The 26,637-nt window shown below is 47.7% G+C and overlaps 1 protein-coding gene and 1 long non-coding RNA gene across 16 annotated transcripts in view; one reads left to right on the top strand and one right to left on the bottom strand.

The window, feature by feature from the left end:
• Positions 1–26,637, top strand: part of lili (LMBR1-like protein) — a 362,867-nt gene that overhangs the window by 15,058 nt on the left and 321,172 nt on the right. The gene's annotated exons all lie outside the window — the stretch shown is intronic.
• On the bottom strand, positions 483–20,750 carry LOC139059571 (uncharacterized). Its single transcript, XR_011514205.1, has 4 exons — positions 20,691–20,750; positions 4,980–5,565; positions 1,850–1,914; positions 483–1,124 (listed from the first exon to the last, which is right to left on the bottom strand). It is a non-coding gene; the product is annotated as an uncharacterized lncRNA (long non-coding RNA).

Here is a 26,637-nt window from a genome sequence, read left to right as displayed (position 1 = left end):
AGTCCGAAAAATTGGTATGTGAATTTTTATCTCATCATCTTAAGTTTGAGGTCCCCAAGAATATGGTATGCTGAGCCCACTGACTTGGCTCATATATTGCTAATAAGACTCGCCCAATTATAATGAAATTTCCTTGCTCAAAACTAAAGGATAAAATTCTGGCACTAAAATCTAATCTGAAATCCACCAGGGTATTTGCGGGTGAAGATTCTTGCCGAGCGACGCACCAATTAGGAAAAAGCTACTTGATTTTGCTAAGGCATTGGGCCAGACATACTCAATATGGCTAACCAAGTTATTTTTGAACAAGAAGTGCTACGTTTATTGTTCTACCACTGACAATGTATGTGAAGTCGACATGCCACGAGCAGCAGGCTCCTCACTTCGGTCGCCTCTGTTTCGTTCTCGTGTGCAACGAGCAGACTGGACAACTGGGTTGTCAAGAAGCAAAATCTCCCACGTCTTTATTCTGCATCGTTATTTATAGTCGAAGGTGGAAAGGGTTAGTAACAGTGAGGGGCGGGTATATGCACGTGGCAATCGTGCATGTAGATAGCACATGCGCTTTCATCAGATATGATACACCTTCTTTCCAAACAGTAATTACATGACGAAAATAATACCGCTGGCTCGTCTGCTGGAACTGCTGGTCATAACCGAGACGCTCTGGCTGCCGCGTCTGTCGTTGGCTGCGTCGCAATGGTTGAGGTGACGGCTGTTGAGCTACCACGGGCGAGGCTGCAGTAGTAGTTGACGCCACACCTTGAAATGGGGTCTGGTTGTCGGTCATATCTTCGTCGTCTGATGAGCCAACCTCATATGATTCCTTCGTCGCCAGAAGATGCCGACGGTTGCGTCTCAGCACAGTATTGTTCTCTATGCGCACATAGAACGATCGTGGGCTGGCCGATCTGACCGCCTTGGCTTTCCTGGCCCATCATGTTCCATTCAAGCGTACCGCGTCATTGTTGCTGAGGCCTGGAAAGGTGTGCCTATGACGACTTCTCTGCCGGTGTTTCTTGACAAGAGTCGCCGACATTGGATTGAAGTCTGGCAATAGTGTGCGCAGCCGCCTTCCTTGCAGCAGTTCCCCAGGAGACCGGCCATCTTCAGCAGGACTCGCCCTGTAATTTAACAAGCCCAGCCAGAAACACTCTCCTGCAGCTTTTGTTTTCTTTAAAATATGTTTCACCACCTGTACACCCTTCTCTGCGAGCCCGTTTGATTGGGGATACTGCGGGCTTGATGTCACATGTTTGAAGTGGTAACACTTTGCAAAAATAATAAACGCTTGGCTGCTAAACTGTGGGCCGTTGTCTGTACAAACCTCGACTATCGCCTATCGATAACAGCACTGGCTGTTGTCTCAGGCAGCAGCGCTACCTCAGGGAAATTGGACATCGAGTCGTATGCGCACAAATAATCCCTTCCCGAGTACTGAAAAAGATCGACGCCGATACTGTACCATGGCTGCGTAGGCGTTGGTTGCATGATTAAAGGCTCCGATGGCTGCTTATAAGCAAATGTCTTGCAGGTTGGACATCTTTCAATCAAGGACTGAATGTCCGAGTTTATGTTCGGCCAATAGACCATTTGCCTTGTTCTAGCTTTGCACTTTACTTGGCCCAGATGGCCTGCGGGGATCCGTTTCAATATGTCGCCGCGCATGCTTGTCGGTATGACTACTTTCGTCCCTTTCAATAATATGCCTTTTACTATGGACAGCTCTGCGGCCACTGGTTTCAGGGGGCTATCAACAGGTCTTCACTTCGCAAGCTTTCTTAACACAGTGCCAAGATGTGGATCGAGAGCCGTTTCCCATGCAAGTTTTCTAGCTGTCGTTACTTACGAGTGCCGATACGACCATGACGGCATGGATCTTGATGTCACTCGTGTCTGAAGCTGCCTTGAGTCCTGGAACAGGTGATCAGGACAGCATATCAGCAAAGGCCATTTGTTTGCCAGGAATAAATGTTAGCGTGTAGTCACATTTCATCAATCTCAAGAAAAATCGTTGCACTCTGGGTGGCATATCACTTATGCCTTTCTTTGATATGTTTATCAGTGGACTGTGGTCACTCTCGAGGATGAGGGGGTGGCCATAAACAAAATGATTGAACTTTTCGCAACCGAAAGCTAAAGCCAACGCCTCGTTTTCAATCTGTGAATATCTTTGCTCCGATTCTGTCAAAGCTCTTGACGCCTAGGCGACAGGCTGCCAGCAGTCCCCATGACGTTGCAGGAGCGCCGCACCAACACCACTCTGTGAGGCATCTGCAGTTACTTGTGTCTCCAGACTCGGATCAAATATAGCAAGCAATGGTGCATTGCTTAAATCCTGACATATAGCCTGCCATTCCTTATCGTGGGTTGGTGTCCAATCAAAGGTGACACCTTGTTTTACAAGGGATTGTAAAGTAGACGTACGCTACGAGAGTGATGGTAGGTACTTGCTTTTTGATTTATTTATTCGGTATACCTACATCGCCTGTACGGCATTATCGTAGGGGGGTTAAAATACAGGTGGTCACAATGGAAACATATTCAGCAACATCAAAAGAATACATCAGTAAATACAACATAGTTTAAGCACTGAAATTCGCAAAAGCGGAATAGAAACTAACAAAGTACAAAACAAAGTGAGGGACAAAGCAACTAACTAAAAAAACAGAAAAAAAAGTAGCATATGTGCAGAAATGAATAACAGAACAATCAAAGAATATGGCTCCCTATAGCATTTTCAAAACTAGAAGCTGCCATCACTTCATTAGGGAGCCCATTCCAATCGCTAATCGTGTTAGGAAAAAATGAATACTTAAACACATTGGTACGGCACTGATAAGCTCTAATTTTGTTAGCGTGGTCTCTCCTAGATGAAACGTAATGCGGCTCCTTGATGAACAGTGTTTTGTCGATACCAGTTTTACTTTTATCTATATTATAAAGGTATTTCAATCTTAGGATTTTCCTGCGTGAAGAAAGAGTTTTCCAACCCAACCCTTCCCGTATTCTGGATCCTCTGGTAGTAAAATTATAATTTCCTGTTACGAAGCGTGCTGCTTGCTTTTGGACGCGTTCTATTTTTTCTGTGAGGTTTTAAGTGTATGGATCCCAGATAACGCATGCATGTTCTAGAATAGGCCTGATGTTTGTTAAATACAAGGTTGCCTTCAGTGATGAAGGAGAATGCTTGAAATTTCGTCGGAAAAAGTGAAGAAGACGGTAAGCTTTCGCGCTAATTAAGTTAACATGATTAGGCCAGTCAAGCGTTTCAGAAAACGTAACTCCGAGGTACTGAACATCATTAGCGGTACTGAGTGCAATATTATTTACGCAATAGGAACTGGGGAATTTTTTTCTTTTTCTTTGTAAACTGCACATGGTAGCATTTACCAGTATTCAGAGTCATCTGCCACCGCTTGCACCAAATAGATACTTTTTCGAGGTCGTCCTGTAAGACCGACATATCGGCATAACATTTCACTGCACAATACATGACGCAGTCGTCGGCATACAGTCTAACCGTTGATTTAAGGCCTACTACTAAATAATTAATATAAACTAGGAACAAAAGAGGCCCAAGCACAGAGCCTTGAGGCACTCCCGATAGCACGTGCATTGGAGCCGAGTTTACCCCAATAAGAACAACTTGCTGTTTGCGCAGGTGTAAATAATCCTTTATCCAGCCAAAAATATGTTCAGGAAGGCCTAGGAATGATAATTTTAAGCAAAGTAGATTGTGCGGGACGACATCAAATGCTTTCCGCAGATCAAGAAAGAGTGCATCTATCTGTTCACCATGGTCCAGGCTGAGTGCAATGTCATGAGTGAATTCGGCTAGTTGTGTGACGCACGAAAAACCAGAGCGGAACCTATGCTGAGCCGAAGTGAAAAAGTTATTTGTTTGAAAATGTTTCATCAGATTAGAGTACAGGACATGTTCGCGAGTCTTACAGCAAACGGAAGTTTAAGATATCAGCCTGTAATTGCCTACGTGTGTACGATCGCCCTCTTTAAATATCGGAGTCACGTTAGCTGTCTTCCAATCTTCGAGCAGTTTTTGATTATCTAGCGACTTGTTGAATAATATTACTAAGAAAGGCGCTATCTCTCTCGAACATTGTTTCAAAACATGATTAGAAATTCCATCGGGTCCATGAGCTGAATGCAGGTTTAGGTTAAACAACAAAGCCTCCACTCCTTCCTTGCTCACGGCAATGTTTTCCATTTCCGGTAATGGTATCGGTGTGTAAGAAATAGCAATGCTACATGGCTTTGTAAAAACTGAATGAAAATACTTGTCGAATACTTCTGCTTTTCCTTTGTCCTCTTTAATTAGGTTACCATCATTTGTGATGGCCGGGATGCCAGTTGCCAGAAGTAGTTAACGACTCCCAGCAGTGTTTGTACCGCCAATTTGTCTTGAGGTTTTGTCATTTTTAAAAGACCGTCAACGAGATCTGAATTTGGCTTAATGCCCTTGTTGCTAATGTCACCCAGGAATAGTACTTCTGGCAGGCCAAAGTGACATTAAATGCATTGACAGTAAGGCCTGATTTTTCAGCTGCTTCTAATGCTCTGCGCAGCCTCTCATTGTGTTCGGCCCTAGTCCCTCCCCAGATTAGCACATCGTCTACGTACACGCGTACACCTGGCAGGCCATCAAAAACCTCGTTAAGGGCTTTTTTAAACACTTCACTAGCCGAGGTTATACCGAACGGTAGTCGAAGAAAGCTATAGGGGTTGAAGGGCGTCGCGAATGTGCATATCTTCGATGACTGTTCGTCTAATGCGATTTGATGAAATCCCGCATTTGCGTTGAGACGCAAGAAAAACTTCGCGCCTGCTAAGTCTGCCTCAATATTCTCTCTGCGCTGCATTTGGTAGTGCTCCCTCTTGATGTTTTCATTGATGCGTCTTGGGTCCATGCAGACTCGCAATTTGCTGTCTTTCTTTAGTACAATGACAAGGGGGCTTACCCAATCTGTGGGGCTGCTGACCTTCTAGATGATGCCTTCCTTTTCCATTCTGCCTTGTTCAGTATGGAGAGGCACTCGCAGGGACAGGGGCACTCTTCTAGCTGGCTGGACGACTGGCACGGCATCCTTGTGCAGTGCAATCTTGTATTCACGCGGGGCGCGCCCTGTTCCATGGAAAAGACGTGGGAACTCCTTCACAATTGCTTCAGTGTTGCTCGTCGTCATGCAGTCAACAGCGTGCTGTACGATTCCTAGCTTCTCGCTGGTGTCTAAGCCTAAAATAGCGCTGTGGTCCTTCTTTGCCACAAAAAAACTTGCACACGCCTCGCAGTCGCCCGTCTTGACTGGCGCTGAAAACTTCCCAACATGCTTGATCATGTTGCCCCCATAGGATCTCATAATGGCGCAACTAGGCATCAGACTAGTCATCTTGAACTTGCGAAATATTGAATGTGGCAACACATTTGCCTGCGATCCTGTGTCCACCTTAAAGGTGACATACTAAAGGCAGCGGTGGCGTAGAGGTAGAACACCCGCCTCACGTGCAAGAGGTCCGTGGTTGAATCCCGGTGCCAGCAATTTTCCACTGGATAAAAAAGAAAAAAAGAAGATCAGCGTGTTGATAAAATTGCATAAAACAGGCCTGGAGTGTGGCCTGATCCCGGTGACCAGAACCGGTAACGCACTCCCTCACCAGAGCAGGATTGGCCACCCTGGTGCAGTACTTGGCCAAAACCTCCTATATGAACAACACAATCAAACCCCGGCCCTCAGTCCCCAGCAGCTGTGAAGCAACTGACCACGGCGGCGGTCAGACCTGCGACACAGCAGAGGGTGCTAAGAATCACTGGCTCCGGACAGGCCGCCATTGGAACATGAACCTGGCAACATTTAACGCTAGAACGTTATCTAGTGAGGCGAGTCTAGCAGTGCTATTGGAGGAATTAGAGGGCAGTAAATGGGATATAATAGGGCTCAGTGAAGTTAGGAGGCCAAAAGAAGCATATACAGTGCTAAAAAGCGGGCATGTCCTGTGCTACCGGGGCTTAGCGGAGAAAAGAGAACTAGGTGCGGGTTCCTGATTAATAAGAATATAGCTGGTAACATACAGGAATTCTATAGCATTAACGAGAGAGTGGCAGGTGTTGTTGTGAAACTTTATAAGAGGTACAAAATGAAGATTGTACAGGTCTACGCCACTACATCCAGTCATGACCAGGAAGTCGAAAGCTTCTATGAACACGTGGAATCGGCGATGGGTAGAGTCAAAACTAAACACACTATACTAATGGGCGACTTTAATGCCAAGGTAGGCAAGAAGCAGGCTGGAGACAAGGCAGTGGGGGAATATAGCATAGGCACTAGGAATAGCAGGGGAGAGTTATTAGTAGAGTTTGCGGAACAGAATAATATGAAGATAATGAATACCTTCTTCCGCAAGCGGGATAGCCGAAAGTAGACGTGGAGGAGCCCGAACGGCGAGACTAGAAATGAAGTAGACTTTATACTCTGCGCTAACACTGGCATCATACAAGATGTGGGCGTGCTCGGCAAGGTGCGCTGCAGTGACCACAGGATGGGAAGAACTCGAATTAGCCTAGACCTGAGGAGGGAACGGAAGAAACTGGTACATGAGAAGCCGATTAATGAGTTAGCGGTAAGAGGGAAAATAGAGGAATTCCAGATCAAGCTACAGAACAGGTATTCAGCTTTAACTCAGGAAGAGGACCTTAGTGTTGAAGCAATGAACGAAAATCTTGTGGGCATCATTAAGGAGTCTGCAATGGAAGACGGTGGTAACTCCGTTAGGCAGGATACCAGTAAACTATCGCAGGAGACAAAAGATCTGATCAAGAAACGCCAATGTATGAAAGTGTCTAACGCTACAGCTAGAATAGAACTGGCAGAACTTTCGAAGTTAATCAACAAGCGTAAGACAGCTGACATAAGGAAGTATAATATGGATAGAATTGAACATGCCCTCAGGAATGGAGGAAGCCTAAAAACAGTGAAGAAGAAACTAGGAATTGGCAAGAATCAGATGTATGCGTTAAGAGACAAAGCCGGCAATATCATTACTAATATGGATGAAATAGTTCAAGTGGCTGAGGAGTTCTATAGAGATTTATACAGTACCAGTGGAACCCACGACGATAATGGAAGAGAAAATAGTCTAGAGGAATTCTAAATCCCACAGGTAACGCTGGAAGAAGTAACGAAAGCCTTGGGAGATATGCAAAGGGGGAAGGCAGCTGGGGAGGATCAGGTAACAGCAGATTTGTTGAAGGATGGTGGGCAGATTGTTCTAGAGAAACTGGCCACCCTGCATACGCAATGCCTCATAACCTCAAGCGTACCGGGATCTTGGAAGAACGCTAACATAATCCTGATCCATAAGAAAGGGGACGCCAAAGACTTGAAAAATTATAGACCGATCAGCTTACTGTCAGTTGCCTACAAACTATTTACTAAGGTAATCGCAAATAGAATCAGGAACACCTTAGACTTCTGTCAAGCAAAGGACTAGGCAGGATTCCGTAAAGGCTACTCAACAATAGACCGTATTCGCGCTATCAATCAGGTGATAGAGAAATGTGCGGAATATAACCAACCCTTACATAGAGCTTTCAATGAATACGAGAAAGTGTTTGATTCAATCGAAACCTCAGCAGTCATGGAGGCATTGCGAAATCGGGGTGTAGACGAGCTCTATGTAAAAATACTGAAAGATATCTATAGCGGCTCCACAGCCACCGTAGTCCTCCATAAAGAAAGCAACAAAATCCCAATGAAGAAAGGTGTCAGGCAGGGAGATACGATCTCTCCAGTGCTATTTACAGCCTGTTTACAGGAGGTATTCAGAGATCTGGATAGGGAAGAATTGGGGTTAAAAGTTAACGGAGAATATCTAAGTAACTTGAGATTTGCTGATGATATTGCCTTGCTTAGTAACTCAGGGGACCAACTGCAATGCATGCTCACTGACCTGGAAAGGCAAAGCAGAAGAGCGGGTCTAAAAATTAATCTGCAGAAAACTAAAGTAATGCTTATCTAAAGGTGTTTATTTGACAGAGCTCGGGAGCAGCGCAACGTCGACGGGCAGGGCAGTCAGAGCTTCCAAGCACGAGAGCCGTTGCTGAGCAGGAGCGCTCGACCCACTAGCGTTTAGAGCCAGTAGCGCTGAACCCACTAGCGTCTCTTCTACAATCTCTTCGCTACAACCACCCCCCGGGAGCGAGAAGGGAGCCGTCCGGCGACCTAACAGCTCGTCACGATGAGCGGGTCGTAGTAAGGCTTTAAACGGTCGACATGGACAATGTCTCGTCCCCGGCGGCGCATGTCTTCAGATGGCTCAACTGGTTCGATGACATAGTTTACAGGAGATGCGCGTTCGAGAACACGATAAGGGCCTTCATACTTAGGGACCAGTTTTGATGAGAGGCCAGGGGCAGTTAAAGGGACTGAGAGCCACACGAGCGCTCCCGGATCGAAGGTGACCGTGGCAGTGGCGTCACCGCGAGTGCTCCTCTGGCGCTCTTGATCATCGGAAGTAAAGGCCCGTGCGAGGTCACGGCACTCTTCTGCATATCGGACCGTGTCAGAAATAGGGACGTACTCGGATGCATCCGGCCGGTACGGAAGAATGGTGTCGATGGTGTGCGAAGGGTGTCGACCATACAGCAAGAAATAGGGTGAAAATCCAGTGGTGCTCTGCGTAGCAGTATTATACGCGTAGGTGACGAATGGCAGAATGGCGTCCCAGTTCGTGTGGTCGGAGGCAACGTACATTGAAAGCATGTCGCCGAGCGTACGGTTGAAGCGTTCTGTGAGGCCATTCGTTTGAGGGTGGTACGCCGTAGTCGTACGATGAACAACGTGGCACTCTTTGAGAATCGCTTCAACTACTTCCGACAGGAAGACGCGTCTGCGATCGCTGAGCAATTCTTGAGGTGGACCATGCCGCAGGATGAATCGGCGAAGCAGGAATGATGCAACATCGCGCGCTGTAGCTGCTGGGAGAGCGGCGGTTTCAGCGTATCGTGTAAGGTGATCTACTGCCACAATGGCCCAGCGGTTACCAGCCGACGTGAGGGGAAGTGGTCCATACAAATCGATGCCAACGCGCCCGAACGGTTGGGTAGGGCAGGGTAGAGGCTGCAGGCCAGCTGGCGAGAGGTGGGGTGAAGATTTTCGGCGCTGGCAGTCGGGGCATGAACGAACAAACTTTTGAATGTAGTTGTACATTGCTCGCCAGTAGTAGCGTCGTCGGAGGCGCTGGTAGGTTTTGAAAAGTCCCGAATGCGCACACTGTGGATCAGAGTGGAACGATGCGCAGATTTCAGAACGCAGGTTTCGAGGTACAACTAATAACCACTGGCGGCCGTCAGAGGTGTAATTGCGTCGATGAAGCAGGTCATCGCGAATGGCGAAATGGCGAGCTTGACGGCGCAATGCACGAGTGGTTGGCTGTGATGACGGATCAGCAAGGCAGTCTATGATGGAGGCAATCCAGGGGTCCTTGCGCTGCTCAGAAGCGATGGTCCCAATGTCGACGGAAGAAGCGTCAAGCTGGGATATTGCGCAACAGGCATTGTCGTCTGGTAAGGGAGAACGTGAGAGGGCGTCAGCATCAGCATGCTGGCGTCCGTTGCGGTACAGTACGCGGATATCGTAATCCTGTAAGCGAAGCGCCCAGCGGTCGAGACGGCTTGAGGGATCCTTCAATGACGACAGCCAGCATAGTGCATGGTGGTCCGTGACGACATCAAATTGGCGACCATACAAATAGGGCCGGAACTTGGTAAGCGCCCAGATGATCGCCAGGCATTCTTTTTTCGTGACGGCGTAATTGGTCTCGGCTTTAGGAAGCATACGGCTTGCGTATGCCACAACATATTCAGGAAACCCTTCTTTGCGCTGTGCTAAGACAGCGCCGAGGCCAACACCGCTGGCATCTGTGTGTACCTCAATAGGTGCCATTGGATCGTAGTGGCGCAAAATGGGAGGAGACGTCAGCAAACAACGGAGCTTAGTGAACGCCTCGTCGCACTCGGACGACCACGAATGGAGAGGTCCGTTGCTGCCAAGGAGCTTCGTCAGGGGTGATATGACGGCGGCGAAATTGCGAATGAAGCGCCGGAAGTAGGAACACAAACCTACAAAACTGCGCAATTCTTTGACGGACGTCGGTTTAGGAAATTCAGCTACGGCACGAAGTTTGGCTGGATCGGGGAGGATTCCATCCTTCGAGACGACATAGCCTAGTATCATAAGCTGCCGCGCTGCAAAGCGGCACTTCTTTAGGTTCAGTTGAAGGCCAGCGTTCGCTAAGCAAGTCAAAGCATGCCGTAGGCGTTGAAGGTGCGTGGTGAAGTCAGAGGCAAAAACAACGTCGTCGAGATAACACAAGCACGTGTGCCACTTCAAACCGCGGAGGACTGTGTCCATCATGCGTTCAAAAGTTGCTGGCGCATTACAAAGTCCAAACGGCATGACGTTAAATTCGTATAAGCCGTCGGGTGTGACAAAGGCTGTCTTCGGCCTATCGACGTCAGCCATGGGTACTTGGCAATAGCCGGAGCGTAAATCTAGAGATGAAAAGAATTCTGCTCCTTGTAGGCTATCGATGGCGTCATCAATTCACGGCAGCGGGTATACATCTTTGCGAGTGATCTTGTTCAGGCGGCGATAGTCTACACAGAACCGTATCGAGCCGTCTTTTTTCGTAACAAGGACGACAGGGGATGCCCATGGACTGTTCGAGGGTCGGATCACTTCACGGCGAAGCATATCGTCCACTTGCTCATTAATCACACGACGTTCCGTCGCGGAGACGCGATATGGTCGTTGCCGCAATGGTGGTTGGGAGCCAGTGTCAATATGGTGCGTGACAGCAGACGCCCGGCCCAAGGAAGGTTGCTCGACATCAAAAGAAGAACGAAATTCTTCTAAGATGCGCAGAAGCTGCGAACGCTGAGGTGGGGTGAGGCCATCGGCAATAGATGAATCGAACACACCTGTGGGCAAAGGGTCAGACGTCGACAGAGAACCGAGCGTGTTGTAACTGGCGCAGGACGTGTCTTCGGGAACATCCGTAATTTGTACGGCGTCGAGCACTTCTACGTGGCCAAGACATTCGCCTTGAAGCAGCATCACAGGGTATGAGAAGGGGTTACATACAAAAATAGCTGTGGAGCCCTGTTTGACGTTCACAGTCGCAAAAGGCAGCAGCAGACGTTTTCGAGTGTAAAAGCGGCCCGACGGAGAAAGTAGTGCGATGGCGTCAGAGAGGCTGCTGCACTGCATTGACACAATCACTGACGAGTTGGCAGGAACGTTTGTGTCGTGCCTGACGAGTAGTTTGTTCGCAAAAGGAGCATTATCGGCAACCGTCATATCTGCTATCGGCGACAGTTCTAGTTCGGCCCGTGCGCAATGAATGACGGCATCGTGGTGGGCGAGAAAGTCCCACCCCAGGATAACTTCGTGGGAGCACGAGGAAATCACAATAAATTTGGCGGCGTATACAACGTCCTCGATGAGAACACGAGCGGTGCACGCCGCAATCGGGTGAATACGCTGTGCGCCTGCTGTGCGGAGGGCGAATCCACCAATGGGCGTCGTAACCTTTCGAAGGAAGCGACAAAGCTTTGCGTCCATAACTGATACAGCGGCTCCGGTATCCACGAGGGCAGATGTGCGCACACCGTCAACTAACACATCTATCACATTGGTCGGGCTACGTTGAGGACTTCCGCGTTTCGACTGCGTCGCAGCCCTTGCCTCATGGACTGCGACGATTAGTTTTCCTCATCCCGAGCTTCGGGACGAGGCCGCATCGGTGATGGAGAGCGTCGGCGTGGAGAAGTTGAGCGGCGGATGTTAGCGGACCGGCAGAATGGTGGTGACGCAGCCCGAGGTTCGTCATCGTAATAAGGGCGCGGAGAACTCGCCATAGAACTTGGCCCATAAGGTGTAGCGCTAGGCGACTGCACGCGACTACAGTAGCGTGCGACGTGGCCTGCATAGCCGCACGCAAAACATATTGGTCGATTGTCCGCTGTACGCCACCGAGTCGTTGCGGCAGGTCCCATCCATGTGGAAGGACGCGTTGGACGTGGCGCCTGGTGAAGTGATTGCATAGCCGGCTGTTGTCGGGGCATAGCGAGGACTTCGGCGTACGTGAGAGGTCCCCGTTGAGGGAGTTGTTGAGGCTGGGTGACGACTTCCGCGTAGCTGAGTGGCACAGCCGTCCGCATCTGTTGGGGCCTGGCCATGACTTCGGCGTAGCTGTGAGGCGCAGCCGCAGGAACACGCTGGTGGTGCTCAGGCAAAACCTCGTGCAGTTCTTGCGCTATGACGCGGCGAAGCGGAGGCGCAAAACTTGGCGTAGGCGCGTGTACCGAATGCGGCTGTGCAAAATCCATCAACGAGAGTTGCCGGGCAACTTCCTCGCGAACGAACGCCTTCATTTCTGCGAGCAACGCTGCCTGGTTGGACATGGCAGCCAAACCAGCGAGGTGTTCGTCACGCGGTAGAGATCGACGGGTCAGTGACCGCTGCCTGCGGAGTTCTTCATAGCTCTGGCACAGTGTGACAATTTCAGCCACAGAGCGTGGACTTTTGGCCAGCAACATGTTAAAGGCGTCGTCTTTTATGCCCTTCAGTATGTTTCGGATGCGATCAGACTCCGCCATGGTCGAATCGACTTTCCTGCATAGATCCAGGACATCTTCGATATAGCTGGTGAACGTTTCGCCTGGCTGTTGAGCTCGTTCTCGCAAAAGTTGCTCGGCACGCAGCTTGCGAACAGCAGGGCGCCCAAACACATCGGCGAGGGAAGTCTTAAATTCCGACCATGTCTGGAACTCTGCTTGGTGGTTGTTATACCACAGGCTGGCCACTCCAGCGAGGTAGAACAGAACATGGCTCAATTTGGCTGCTTCATCCCACTTGTTATGGTCGCCTACTCTGTCGTACGCCGTGAGCCATTCGTCCACGTCAGTGTCATCCGCTCCAGTGTAGATAGGAGGGTCGCGATGATGAGGCACCCCGGGACACGCAGTGGGTGCAGGAGGAGGCATTTGCTGGGAGGCGTCTTGGGGCATGGTAGATGGTAAGGTACGGGACTGGAGTTCCAGGATGATCGTCTGAGGTTACCCCGCACCTCCACCAATTCTAAAGGTGTTTATTTGACAGAGCTCGGGAGCAGCGCAACGTCGACGGGCAGGGCAGTCGGAGCTTCCAAGCACGAGAGCCGTTGCTGAGCAGGAGCGCTCGACCCACTAGCGTTTAGAGCCAGTAGCGCTGAACCCACTAGCGTCTCTTCTACAATCTCTTCGCTACACTTAATAGTCTCGGAAGAGAACAGCAATTTACAATAGGCAGCGAAGCACTGGAAGTCGTAAGGGAATACATCTACTTAGGGCAGGAAGTGACTGCGGATCCGGATCATGAGACGGAAATAATCAGAAGAATAAGAATGGGCTGGGGTGCGTTTGGCAGGCATTCTCAGATCATGAACAGCAGGTTTCCATTATCCCTCAAGAGAAAAGTGTATAATAGCTGTGTCTTACCAGTACTCACCTACGAGGCAGAAACCTGGAGGCTTACGAGAAGGGTTCTACTCAAATTGAGGACGACGCAACGAGCTATGGAAAGAAGAATGATAGGTGTAACGTTAAGGGATAAGAAAAGAGCAGATTGGTTGAGGGAACAAATGCGAGTTAATGACATCTTAGTTGAAATCAAGAAGAAGAAATGGGCATGGGCAGGACATGTAATGAGGAGGGAATATAAGCGATGGTCATTAAGGGTTACGGACTGGATTTTAAGGGAAGGGAAGCGCAGCAGGGGGCGGCAGAAAGTTAGGTGGGCGGATGAGATTAAGAAGTTTGTAGGGACGGAATGGCCACTATTATTACATCACCGGGGTTGTTGGAGAAATATGGGAGAGGCCTTTGCCCTGCAGTGGGCGTAAGCAGGCTGATGATGATGCTGATGACTTGCCGTCAATGCATGCGTTCACATGCCAGTCTCGTTCTCTGCTTGCGCTGCTGCTGGCGACATTCAGTACTTCGAAGTCGTCGTTCTGATGCTGCACTTCGTATACGCACTCTTTCTCGCTGCAACAACATGCGAAGTGATTTCGTCCATTACACAAGTAACAGACTTTGCTGTAAGCTGGGCAGTGTCTCATGGCATGCCTTCTGTTGCAGCAGTTGCATTTTAGGTCGTGCCTGGACCCTCTAGGAGTGCTCTTGCTGGCTGTGACAGTGTTCATATCGAGTTCTTGCTTTGTTTTCTTCCAGAATTCGTTTTGGCATGTTGATGTTTCAGCTGCCTTGCATAGGATGATAACCTTTTCCAAGATCAGGTTTTTGTCCCTGAGCATCTTTTCTTGAAGCCTTGGCGAGTTTGTTCCATAAACAATTTAGTCTCGTACTATATCGTCTGCCATGGTCCCAAAGTTACAGTGCTGCGCTTGTTTTTTCAACTCGCGTAGAAACTGCTCAAAAGGCTCCGCCTCACCTTGACTGCGAGAACGGAAAACATGTTGCGCGTGGATTTCATTCTGTTGCTCCGTGCAGTATTCTTCGAACCTGGCAATCACGGTATTGTAGTCTTCCTTGTTCTCTTCTCCGCTGAACAAAAAATTGTTGAAAACGTCCAAGGCTTCCTTCCTCGCCACGCTGAGGAGTGGGGCCGTCTTCGCCGCTTCCGACCTTGGATTGGCTTTGCAAACCGCTTCCAGTTCCTCCCGCCATCCGCTGTCAGGCGTAGCAGTTCAGGTTGCCTCAGGTGCTCCATGTTGTTGCTTCTCACATTCACCTATCCCAGGTACCATTCGCTTGAGCTGGTAGCCTTGCACCCCACTTCTGACACCATGTTTCGTTCTTGTGTGAAACAGCTGGGTTGTCAAGAAGCAAAATCCCCACGCCTTTATTCTGCATCGGTATTTATAGTCGAAGGTGGAAAGGGTTAGTAACAGTGAGGGGCGGGTATATGCACGGGGCAATCGTGCAGGTAGATAGCACATGCGCTTTCATTAGAGATGATACAGCCTCAAGCTATAGAAGAAAATGGTTTGACATAGCTAGCACATGAGCAATGTAATAACAGCATGTCAGCTTTTTTCACTAACGTGCAAAGTCTACTAAATAAACGTGCTGCAGTGTCCTCACTGATTGATTCATGCGCTGCTGACATTGTATGTCTCACCGAAACATGGCGCTCTGCTCGGATAAAAAATTTCGAAATTTTTTATTGTAAGAAACTGTATTCATGTTATCGCTGTGATCATGGTGTGCGATCAGGTGGAGGTGCCTTGATTGCAGTTACTGAAACGCTCACTGCGAACTCAGTTTCCATAGAAACATCACTTGAACTTGTTTGCATGTGCATTGTACTCGACAACAGAGATGTCATTTTTTGCACATGCTATCGCCCTCCAACTGCTTCGATATCATTTTGCAATGACCTTCATGATGCATTGGAACAAATTAGTTGTCAGATACCCTAACGTGCCCCTTTTTCTTCTTGGTGACTTCAACTTACCCGATATCATTTGGCATAACGACACGGCAAGGTCCCAGTTTTCTCAGAGTACCCAGTTTACAAACACTTGTTTGGACTTCCACTTCACCCAGCTTGTACTAAAGCTGACGCGCATGTCTGCCTCTTCATCTAACATACTAGACCTGATTCTCACCATGAACACTGACACAGTTCTTTACTCAAAATGGCTTAAGTGATCACCTTGCACTCACTTTTCATATCAACACACGGGCTCCTGTTAAGAAAACTACGAAGGTGATCCGCAATTACAGCAAAGCCGACTTGGCTTCCATTACCACTGAAGTGGAAAATTTTGCAGCTTCTTGCATCGCTGATTGCGATCAGCACTGTGTTGAAGAAAACTGGTGCATTTTCAAAAATAAATTGTTGTCACTAATAGAATGTTTCGTACTGCAAAGAACAGTCGCTTGTAAGCCACGGTCCCCTTGGTTCAACCCCATTTTGAAGCGACTATGTAACAAAAAAAGAAAAAAAAAGAAAAAAAGAAAGCAACGGTTGCTTCATCGCGCAAAAGCTTCATGCAGTGACGTTACTTGGTCCGCTTACTACCGCACTGAAAGTCACTACAATGCAGCCGCTGCTAGTGTGAAACACCATTTTTATTCTGTTACACTTCCGTCTATCTTGCAAACCAATCCTTGCAAATTCTGGACCATAGTTAACGGTACTCCAAGCAAAATAATCCAATTAACATACCCCAATGATGAACCTGTTACTCCTGAAGAAAGCTGTAATGTATTTAATGATGTTTCTTCCCATGTTACTATGCCACATAGATTAGCGCTTGTATCCAATTCTGGTTTTTCACCCATGGATTCAATCTCTATTGACTGGGTTGGTGTTAGCTGCTTAATTAACAGTCAAAAAAGGTCCTCCTCTGCCGGCCCAGACTGCCTGAATTCAAAAATATTGAAGTGTACTAATGTATTTTCTGCTGTTATTTTGTCGCACATTTTTACTGAGTCATTACAGCAGTCTGTTCTTACACACGACTGGTGCGTGGGAAAGGTGATTCCAGTTAACAAATCAGGTAACAAACACTTACCCAGCAATTACAGGCCTATCTCACTAACAAGCATTTCATGTAAAATTCTCGAGCATATAACATTTGGCTGAGTTTTTAGAATCAAACTCCTTTTTCAACCCCTGTCAACATGGTTTCCATAAGTTCTTTTCTTGTGAAACACAGCTTTTATCATTTACTAACGATCTCGTTGCAATTTTTGATCTAGGTACTGACATTGACTGCGTATTTATTGATTTTGCCAAAGCCTTTGACTCTCTGACCCATGATTTGCTTCTGCTTAAGCTGACTGAACTTAACTTGGACAAAAATCTTGAGTGGATAAAAAATTTTCTTGTAACAGGACGCAGTTTGTAAATGCTACTAACCGTGATTCTCGGTTTTCTAATGTACCAGCAGGTGTTCCTCAAGGCTCAATCCTGGGTCCACTTCTCTTTCTAATCTATATTAACGATCTTCCGAACTGCGTTCTTTCCTCTTCCATAAAGCTTTCCGTGGATGACTGTGTTCTTTACCGTAAAATTACTAATCCTTCAGATTCCCAAGAGCTGCAGGACGACCTTAACCACGTAACTGAGTGGTGTTCTAATTGGTGTGTGCAACTAAATTCAAATAAATGGGAGGTCATGCGTATACCTTGTAACACTGTCACGCACATGTACTTTATTAATGGTGCACCTGTGACGTCAGTTACCTCTTACAAGTATCTTGGCCTTCACATATCAAATAACCTTTCTCGGCACTCGCATATTGACTATGTTACTAAAAACGCTAACCGCATGCTTGGTTACTTGCGGCATAATTTTAGCTCTGCCCCTTCTTCCCTGAAGCTAACTCTTTACAAAACTTTAGTTTGCTCCAAATTGGAGTATGCTTCAGCCATTTGGGATCCGACTCAGTCTTCATTAGTTTCTACTCTTGAAAGTATTCAAAACCGTGGTGCACGCTTTGTCTTATCCAATTATTCTCACTATGGCAAGTATCTCTTCAATGAAACGAACTCTTTAACTTACCTGATCTTTTGTCACGCCGCAAATCTTCCCGTCTCTCCCTTTTTCACAAAGTTTTTCACTTGAACCCCCTTTTAAAAGAAACCCTTCTTGCCCCTCCGTCTTACATTTCGGCCTGCACTGACTACAGCCTTTAAATCGGGGTGCCATTGTGCCATACTCACCGCTACAGTGACTCATTCATCCCTAGGACAAGCACAGACTGGAATCGCCTTCCCGCATCAATCGCACTCATCACTGACTCTACCAACTTCAAGACCGCTGTTCAGAACGCCTTTTGTTAATATTTTTTGTTAATACTTTGTTTGTATTTTTACTGTACTTCTTGTTTTGACTCCACACCTTCAGGCATTGAAAGTACGTGAAATAAATAAATTACAACTCACTTGGCCGTCAAATGTGTACTCTCGTTTCCAATGTCCCCGCCGTGGCCATGGTGATCACATTCTGACGATATTAAGCTAACTTGTAGATAAAAACAGCTAATGTATTCTTCAATTTCTTAAAAGGAGCTCTTTATTTTCGTAGAGATCACCAGGTGATCTTGCCGCTACGCATGGCTAGAGCACTAATCATGAGTGCGCTAGCCAGGAGAAGCTGCTCGATTGCACGGTGGCGGCTCCGTGCCTTGTTCGCCTAATACTGAAGCTTTCTAATTTCTTGACTATGTTTGGTTCGAAGAAGCACATATGTCACAACAAACTGGAGCACATAATCAAATTCTTCAGGATCGCTGTTTGGGAGCTTGGAAGCTGTGAGTGCCATTTTTCCAATTTCAATGCTTTGGCTACACTATGGATTGGCCGTCGAGCTAGCTTTGGCTTAAACAGTTTACGGCTGGGTGCAACAATGACCTTCCTGAAGTAATCTACATACAATACGCCTATTAATGTTTCTCAGGTCATTTCTTAAACATCTGCTCCCTAGAAAACTTTTTTTATTGTATTACGATTGGCAAGCAAACTTAATCGTTTCACTGCAGCTATCGCCATTGCAAGTTTAGTATGCATGTGTAGCAGCAATCAAAATATAATGACATTAATAAACTTAAGGTCTTAAACTTTTGATGGCATTAACTTCACCCATCTATCATGGGTATTAATTACACTAGCTAATAAGCACGGTGATATGGTCCACCACTTGGAATGTGCCGATTTATTGAATAGCGCATTTTCATCTGTATTTACACAGGAAGACACCACATCGTCACCATTCCTTGACAATCTCATTAACATATTAGTGCCAGAAATAATTGTTAGCGAAGCAGGTAATTCTTCTTTACTAAATGAACAGTTTCTTTGGCATCTGATCACACTGGCATTAATAATAAAGTGTTAAAACGTTTGTCGCCTAGTTTATAACATATATTGTGTGCACTCTTCTTGCAGTCTTTATAAACTCACTATTCCGCATGACTGGAAGGCAGCATTTTTAAGTCCGGAGACCGAACTCGCCTATTAAATTACCGCCCCATCTCCTTAACTAGTACTATTTGTAAATTGCTTGAACACATCTTGTATACTGAAATCATTAACTACTTAGAAGACCACAAAATTATTGATTATCAACATGGCTTTTGTCGTGTTTATTCATGCGACACACGGTTAGCTGGCTTTTTACATGACTTACATTCATACCCAGACCTAGGGTTTCAAGTTAATGCTATCTTCCTGGATTTCTCAAAAGCTTTCGATCACGTTGCTAACCATAGACTAGGACTGAAGCTGATGAACCTTAACATACACCCAACCGTTATTGGATGGATTAAGGATTTCCTCTCATCCAGAGTACAATACACGTCTGTTAAAAGCAGCAATTCCTCTTCTACCAAAGTGACCTCCGGTGTTCCACAGGGCAGTGTTCTTGGCCCTTTACTTTTCTCAATCTATAATAATGACTTGCCTAACTGTGTGTCTTCCCACATCAGACTTTTCGCCGATGACTGCGTAATATATTGATTAATTTCATGTGACAATGACAAAGATATTCTTCAAACCGATCTTAACGCTATTAGCACATGGTGTTCAACATGGTTGATGACTCTTAATGCAGCTAAAACGAAGTTATCAGTTACTGCCCGCAGGGGCGTCTGTGCAGCAGGTGTTTGGTGCGTTGTGATACCACAGGTCCGAGCACACGAGGGTTGGACCCTCCTGCATGTAGCCGTGCACGGCTTCGCCGTGTCTGGTGAAAGGGGGACCCTGGGGGTTGAGCGGATGCTGGGTGTTTAGACCTTCAAGGCCCCCCCCCGGCGGAGGCAACACACCTCTTCGGCCTCTGCGTCACATAGACGGTACCTCCAGACTGACCCACCTGGAGGAAATCGACACTCACCTTTTCCTGTCCCTCTATTCAATCTTTTGCTTTCCCTCTTGCTGTCTCTTCTTTCCTGTCTTCCTATCACTTCTTCTCACTTCCGAATTTCAAGGCGGCAAGGGTTAACCTGGTGTATGTATCCAACCTTGAGTATCTTATATTAGGTTATAGTAGCTACGTACAGCTGGCATCTGCGTTTCCACCCGGACTTGTGGCGTCCCCTTGTTGGGCTTGGTGGTAGGCGGCTGGCGTAGCTACTGAAAATAAATTAATTCTGCATGGCTAAGATGTCATCACCCCCCCCCCCCCCTTTCCGATCGTCCTCTTTCAAAAAGAGGGTGCTCCGAAGAAACCTTTCAGCTATTCAGCCAGCACAAAGAAACTTCCCCCTGTTTCATGTGATACACAGTCAAGATCCCGAAAAGACAGTCAGAACTATCTCATTTTTCATCGTAGCTAAATGCCTTACCGACACACTAGGTGCTGGCTAAAAAGTGACAAAAATGAGCAGTGGCGACCTTCTTCTTGAGGTTCGTGACACTCAACAGCATGGCAAACTCTTCAATCTCCTAGCATTCCGTAATGTGGCAATCACCGTTACCCCCCACCAATCATTGAACACATGTAAAGGAGTAATCTCTGATCTATTGATCATTGAGATCTATTGAGCCTAAGCGAGGAAGAGCTCCTGGAGGGCTGGAAAGAACACAATGTGATACGAGTGCAAAGAATAAGGACCAAGCAAGACAACATAGATATTCCAACTAAGCATCTCATCCTTACCTTTGCATCGAGCGTGCTACCAGAAACCCTGGAAACGGGATATACCAAAATTAGAGTCAGGCCTAACCCCCGAATGCAGAGATCTAACTTGGATTGTGCTTGGACTTGACTTGAAGAAGTCGGCCCGAAGCAAAAGGTGGACTTCAAAACGCCCAAGTTGGCTTTCGCGTTTCATAGACGCTCAAGCTGACTTGCTTCGTCAAGTCAAGACAGTGCTTCAATGCAAAAGCAGGTTGCTCATCTGTGTTCGAGGTTAACAATAAATTTATTAGCGTAAGACACGTACAGCAAAAGGTATGTATCTTCTCCAATTTCTACCAGGGCATAAGTGCTGAAGCATAGTCTGGGTAAATTTATTCCATCTGGCTACATCCGCCGCTGTGATGGGCACTGTTGCTTGCTGAAAGCGCGCGTTCCTAGCGGGTTTAAGTGGTCTTCAAGTTTCGGTGTTTTGATGCGCTTTTTGAGTTGCAGGTTTCACTATTTTTTTCAAGTCACTGCTCTACTTTTAGGCGACAGTGCATTTGAGTGCAAATCAATTTTATAGTCACATTTATTTTGGTTTTAGCTTATTTTTAGCTTGGAGGTCTTCTTGCGCATTTGTATAACTGTCCGTAGAGAAGCGAACGAAATGGTTGGTTCGTATGGTGGTCTTTCAATGGCTTTTGTTCTCGATTGCCGCAAGGTGTTCATGCGCCGTCTGGGCCGGCAACCGGATACAAAAGGCCGAGACGAGGCACACGGTCAATTTCTGAGGGAGCTTGCGCGTCCCTTTTTGCCTATAGGCATTCCAGCAGGAAGGCGACGTCCCTTGTTCTGGTCAGGCTACATGACCCTTTGAAGAAAAGGCCAACCTATTCGAACGCACTAGGCCGGAGTCATAAACGAAAAAAACAACAAAAAACTGCAACATGTGCTGCGAACGAGGAGTACCGACTGCCATAGAGTCCCCTGTCCGGACCCATATGGGTGACAACACCCGATAAAAAACAAAATAAATAAATAATATGACACATGCAAACGATTTGTCTACTGTTTCAGCCTCCTTGCCGAAAACGAGAGGGAGAGTGTGGCACAGTCATAGACATCGCAAATTGGCAGCGTGTGTCGTCTGCTAGGAAAGTGTCATCTGTTCGAAAAACAAGTTATGGGGCTCGCGCGACGGCCGCGCGTCGCATTTGGTACGAAATTGCTGTCCTGTCAACAGGCTTTGATGCTGAAATGTGGCACTCACGTACAGTCTCCTCCCAAGAGAATGCACCGCAACGCAAGATGGCACCCCATTTTACAGAAGACGAAAAGAGCCTGCTGACGACATTCGTGAACGACTACAAGCATATTGTGGAATGCAAGAAGGCAGATGTCACGTCGTTGACGAAGAAGAATCAGACATGGAATGAAATAGCAAAACAATATAATGCCAACCACGGGATTACGCGGGCGATCACCTGCAACTGAAAAAATGCTGGAACAACCTGAAGCAAAAGCGGAAAGAGTTCGAAAGAAAAGCGTGAGCGCCACAAAACTGGTAAGCGCACATGTTCTGCATGACTGCCCTATTTGGGCTACTTGTTATTATGCTCATGCGCATGTTCTGTATTCGGTGGATGAGTGCGTGACAGTCTGGCATGCTGAGCATAAATATTGTCGTGAGCGCTAATAACTAGTGAGGGCATGTGGAACTTTATACTGTCGTAGCGTTCGTCCTGATGGCCCGGAGCTCCTCCTAGCCGTTCTCAAGCACCTTCGACTCGCTGTGCTCCAGCAACTTCACGACGCTCCCTACTGCTGGACATCTGGGCATCACTCATACATACGACTGCCTGCGGCGCCGCTTCTTCTGGCCCGGCATTTATCGCTCTGTGCGCCGTTATGTTGCTTCTTGCGGCCTGTGTCAGCGCCGGAAGGTGCCTGCGATCCCTCTCGCTGGTTTGCTTCAGCCATTTGATACTCCTACAGAGCCCTTCCGTGTGGCCCTCGACCTCCTTGGCCCCTTTCCAATTTCCATCAAAGGAATTTAATGGATTGCTGTAGCAACCGATTATGCCATGAGATATGCCATCACACGAGCGCTGCCAACCAGCTGCGCTACAGATGTCGTCGACTTCTTACTACACGACGTCGTCCTGCACCATGGCAGCCCTCGCCAGTTGCTGATGGTTCGAGGCCGCTACTTTCTATCGAAGGTCGTCGATGATCTGCTCTGCTCCTGTTCTACAGAACACCAGATTGCTACCGCGTACCACCCTCAAACGAACGGCCTTACCGAGCGATTCAACTGCACAACTGAAATGCTTCCCATGTACTGTGGGGATGCGCAACTCTCACGCATCTCCTGATATGTTGTTTTCCCGCATGGCGCGTCTCCTGTAATCCGGCTTCGCGCGTGGCCTGCGTGATGCTCGCAGCGGTCGATGTGGTTGGGGCGCAGTGCGAGAGATGGCGCGAGTGTTGCGCTGCTAACGCCGCTTCACGGCAGGGTTACTTGGGGGCGCAGGGCAGAACGGGCACGCTTTTTCCCGGCGGGTTGGTGAACAGCGCGGACATTCCGCGCGCGCGGCAACCGATGCTTGTGCGAGACCGCCTCGCGTGGCCGCCTTCGAACGCACCCCCGTTGGCGTGACCGCACACGCGAACGACCAGGCGTTGGGATCCAGCATGGGGTGAACATATTCACTCGCTTCCGGTCGCGGTGAGTCGGACTTCTAGATTTGTCGCGCGCCCATCGGCATGTTTTGTGGATAGCAACTCGGCTAGCAGGCATTGATCTATGAAAGGTGCAATAAATGCCCTTGTGATTGTTTGCACTACTGTGTTGTCGTTCCTTTGCCCCAAGAGTACGGAGGAGAACCCCACAGTACGTTCCCGAGGATCACTGCGACTGGGACGTCACTTTACCATACATCACTTTCGCATACAACTTGTCCCGTCACGACACTGCCGGATTTTCACCATTTTACCTTTTGTATGGCTGCGACCCCACCTTGCCCTTTGCCACGTTGCTACCTTCCGCAGTACAATCACCCAACACTGGTTACGCTCGCGATGCTATTGACTTAGCCGCCCAGGCCCAAGATGTCGCCCGTCATCGCCTCACAGTCTCGCAAGCTTCTCAAAAGTGATGCTACGACCTTCGGTACCGAGACCACCATTTTTCACCTGGTTTCCTTGTCCTTCTCTGGACGCCTTCATGTCGCGTCGGCTTGTCAGAAAAGCTACTTTCCCATTATTCTGGTCCGTACCAGATCTTACGCCAACTATCCGACGTGACATACGATATCGCCCCAGTCGGTCAGCCTTCAGTGCCTCCCAACGTCACCAGCGATGTTGTTCACATTGCCAGGCTCAAGGCCTATGTCCCCCTATTAAGTGAGGCTCTATAACTTGCACCGGGACGGAGCTACCCCGCCGGGAGGGTGATGTTACGGTGAAGGGAAGGAAGAAGTTTAATTGGACTAGAGGAAGACGAAGTCTGGCAGTTGCCTGAACGCCATATACACCAGTTGTAAATATACATTATTTTCACTCGTGGCCTGCTTTCTTCCTCTAACAATATCATGAAATGAAAATGCATATAGAGCTGTGCTCAAGTTTTGCATTAGGGAGTATCATAATCGTCAGTGAATTTTTTGCTGATGCTGTGGTCTCCAAACTTTTGCTTGAGTCTGTACGTTGATTCAGCTCACAAGTGAGACAGCATCCTGCCTTTCAGGACTTATGGTTTCTACACCACAAAGCATGAGATCACAGTCCCTTTTCTTATTTTAGGCTGCCTTGTTACACACTCAATACAGTGAAATGCCAATATAACAAACTTTAGGAGACCATGGTAAATTGTTTGTTATCCTTAAAGGTTGTTATAGTGAAAGCCTCAAATCTAGCTATTTGGCCCATCTACCCATCAGTTTGTCAGTTGTTACTGAATGAACTATCCACGAAAACGTTGCTGATTGCTCTTGGCCTGCGCTGTTGCTATATTCCATCGATTCTGCCGCCACACACCCTCGTACGTGGAGTGGTGTGCGCAAAAGAGACATTGATGCCGAGAAAACCACTGACAGTGAAAAAGGTCCATGTTGCCTATAAAGCATAAAGTTTTTTTTTTTTCACATTTGTTGCTGTGGATACCGCAACTGTCTCGCTTACAGCGGACACTTGAATATTCCAAAGTGCAAGCATGTGTAAACGACACCATTCAGAAAGCACGACCTGCAGAGAGGTTACATTTCTCAGTGCGTGTAGCGTGTACGGCTGCAGAAAGAGGAAGTGTGCACAGATATTTGCATGCGCATGTGTCACCCCTCTCAGGCTCTATAACTTATCCTGCCGAACTGACTGACTTGCAGGATGGGTGCTGTGGTTGTGCAAGGCCAAATGTCACTAGCACTCACTTTTATTGAAAGAAATCTAAGCAGCCAGTGGCCTATGGGAAAGAAAGGAGAAAGATGGTCGGATTGTATCGGTTCCAGATGAAGCCCAACTGAGCTCAGCCCTCACCATGTCTCATGATAAACGTGCACGTAACTACATACAGTAAATCCCCGTTAACTCAAAACTTTTTATGCCACATGGAGCCTTTCCAAAGTACCGCTGGTAATATTTTTGCTAACTTTCGAGTGCATCGACACCAGAGATGTCTGTCTGCAGGCAATAGCGTTACTGCCACTGTGCCAAGACTGCATGTTAAGCACCGAGTCAGGACAATTGCTCCTAATGCAACATTTGAAGCCACTAATCTGAGCATAACTGCTTTCATACATCCAAAAAGCTGATGCTGTTACATTTCCCATTATAACGAATTCCGGACAATTTAACTTCAAAAACCAAAGCTATGGATGAATGTAATTGTCACACCTTTAGCAGATGCCTCCGAGTCACATGGAATTTATGCCTCATCGTCGCAAGCCACTATCTCGCTGAAATGCTGTGGGGTGGGGTTGCTGGCTGGCTTCTCCTGGGTGCAACATGTGGGCTTATCGTGCCTGCCCAAAGTGCCGAGCATTTTCCCCGAGGTCATGATTAATATTTTGTGACCACATTGATGCGCCACAGCACCCTAAATGACAGAAAGAGCATTCAGTGGTGATTTAGCCGTAAATGTGAGGAGATGCACTATCATTACGTTGCACTTCTTTTGAGGTATTGGATTCATGATTTTAACTACATTCACCACATTGCAAAGCGTTGTTCAATCAGGAGGTCACTCGACACATGTTCTACCTCTTCGAGGAGCGAAGTGCAACTGACGGTGAGCCAGAGCAGACCACCATCAGTTGCACTATATTGCCACATCCAGTACGCGGCGCGTAGAGGGTAGAAGATCTCATGCATTGCGGAAGAGAAGAGGAGGTCCCTGCTCGATCGTTTCTTCAGTTGGCCTGCAATTAAAGTGTCCTGCCTTTTTTTTTATCATTTCCTGCTGCTTGCGAATCGTGACACTGGTGGAGGTGTGGGGTAAGTGTTTGGGATGCCTGTCAACAGCCCCACATCAAGCCCAGGACGTTTTCCATGTGTCGAAACCCCCGTTCACTGCGCCAGCCGTCGCCTACTAGGCCTAAACCCAGAATTTGGTCCCGTACCAGGAAGTCTGCCTGTTACCACGAGTGCCCAAGCCATGGCAGACCCAGGCGACTCTTTTAGCTCCTCGATCTCCCGTGAGGTTCCACGGCAATGCCTATGATGATACAGAAGACTGGCTCGAGGAATATGAGCGCATAGCCAAGTATAATGAGTGGCACGCTCGGCAGAAGCTATCCCATGTGTATTTCTCTCTTGAAGACGGAGCCCCCACATGGTTTGTAAACCACGAGGGAATCTGGCCAAGCTGGGATGAGTTCCGCCGCCAGTTCCTCCACATGTTCGGGAGCACCAAAAGGCGAGACCACGCGGTAGCGTCTTCTCGAATCACGGATTCAAAAGCCGAATGAAACTGTTGCCATGTTCGCAC

Source organism: Dermacentor albipictus, chromosome 4, assembly GCF_038994185.2.
Source record: "Dermacentor albipictus isolate Rhodes 1998 colony chromosome 4, USDA_Dalb.pri_finalv2, whole genome shotgun sequence".
NCBI classification, from domain to species: domain Eukaryota; kingdom Metazoa; phylum Arthropoda; class Arachnida; order Ixodida; family Ixodidae; genus Dermacentor; species Dermacentor albipictus.
The sequence above is the reverse complement of the archived record's forward strand: the minus strand, read 5'-3'. Positions and strand labels throughout refer to the sequence as shown.